This window comes from Lactuca virosa, chromosome 5, assembly GCF_052849685.1.
Source record: "Lactuca virosa cultivar CGN04683 chromosome 5, Lactuca_virosa_CGN04683_v6, whole genome shotgun sequence".
In the NCBI taxonomy this organism is placed as follows: Eukaryota; Viridiplantae; Streptophyta; class Magnoliopsida; order Asterales; family Asteraceae; genus Lactuca; species Lactuca virosa.
The window spans coordinates 305,189,606-305,191,779 of record NC_136430.1 but is presented as its reverse complement, the minus strand read 5'-3'; positions in this window follow the sequence as shown (position 1 = coordinate 305,191,779).

The window sequence follows — 2,174 nt, the reverse complement described above, 5'->3', positions numbered from 1 at the left end:
TAGCTTCATATAATTGATACTTGGACTTTTCTGCTTCACTGCACATGGAGATTAACTTGTCATTAACATAAGAACATGTATTATCAAACTCAGACAAAATATCATTATAAGAAGATGAAGGAATTTTAAATGGGTTAACAAGATGACGTACCTTAGCAGTCATTAGTGATTTGGTCGAATCTGTTGACCGGAAACACCTTCTACTAATCTCTTCCTATTCACCCATCTCATCCGAAGCAACTTTCTCCTCTTCATATTCCTCCAAATTCGCATATATTGCCCCAGGAGTTGGATTTCGCATATCATCATCATCCGATCCAGAAGACCAGATCTGATAAGTTCCTTCTTCCTCGTCACCTCCTCTAGCCACCAAAGAAACTCCCTTCACGTGAGAACGAATCTTCTCGAGCTTCTCAGCATAGTAAGATTCATCCTTGACTCTCTCCTTCTTCTCTTTTTTCTTCCACAACATACAGTCCTTTGCCAAATGGTTCGACCCATTACAGTAGTTACAATCATAACTTGAGTCTACTTTAAGTTTCAACTCCTTCTTCTTCTCATACGAATCCTTAGCTAATGGGTTTTGAGCATTCTAACACTCCTAAGTGTACATGCAACCCTAAATACCTTGGATCTATGTTTTCTCTATTATACATGCAATTATGAACGTTCCAAGGTATTACCCTATCTAGCATACAATACTTGATACTTGGGTAATCAAATGGATAGAATACATACCTTTGTTTGATGTAGCTTGTCTCCATGAAGCTTGAGTGCCTAGTGCCCCAAGTGTGACACCTCAAATGGTTCACACAACACCAAATGCACATGGAATGACTTGAGAGAAATGGAACACTCCTTGAAATCGTCTAGCCCTCATATTCACACATTAGTGCACGATTTCTTGAGCCATGAGATTCTTTTATATGGTGGCTATTAGGGTTACACCATGTAACTCATAACTTTACCCATTCCTTATGCTCCATGGATTTTAACCTCCATGGAGTATCCATGGGTCACCCCATGGACTTAGTCCAACATAAGGAATCTTGGATCACAAGCCCACATATATAAGACTGAATGATTTATACAATCAACCCATATATTTAATTAGTCTCCTTTTGATCACTTAATTAATTCCAAATTAATTCTTGATCAATACTAATTAAATAACCTTATTAATATATTAGAACTTATAATATATTAACCAACCTTAAGTGTTATTTCTCTCATTATAGTCTATCCAAATGCATGATGCCATGCAACCCAAATGGACCATGCCGGGTCGGGTCAAGTCTTACCAATTATAGTTATGGACTTAGACATTAATCCAACAGTCTCCCACTTGGATAAGTCTAAAACTATTATTGCGTATGACTTCAGGAACCGATCAGCAATCGTAGCTCTCAAAAGCTTCTGTCGAACTCTGACCTTGTCGATGAACTCTGACCTTTGTCAATGACTTGTCCATTAGATAAGGGATCATATATTCCTCCATTCTAGATATCATATGGACTGAGACATGGATTATCAATCATTCTCTCTGTCTATTTGTTGTTTCCCGATTTCCGATTCATGATGACTGACTGATTGAACAAATTAAATCAGTCCTGGCTTGGCCAAGCACTCACATGTATCATCTTTAAATCATCGAGGGGCCCACAGATATCACTTTTATCCCGAAGGTAAAAGGAATGGATAAACTTCGACTCATATGGCTTGTTCTACTACTTTTTGAATCATACACAAAGGCACGTTTTATAACATCGAGTTACCGAATGCGTTTTCGTGCAATCAATGTACAACCAACTCATAGTAACAACTCATATCTCTAGGTTTGAAGAATATAAGATATTATCGTCTCATGATCACTCGTGATAAAATCCATGAAGTGATTCAAATGAGCGTGGGTTGAATCCAATACTCAGAACTTATGAGCACTCATGAGTGTTGTAGCACCACTTTGTCCACCAACTTGGACCTCTACAAACCAACCCATGACAGTCTTGATTCATATCTACTTCCAACATATGACCGACTGTGGATGGTTTGAATAACTTAATCATTCAGGAAGAGCGACTTAGTTATTCTGGAAGTCAAAACATGCAAAGTGAAACACAAGAATAAATGAATCAAATATGGTATCAAACCCTATGAATATAAATAAACAATTT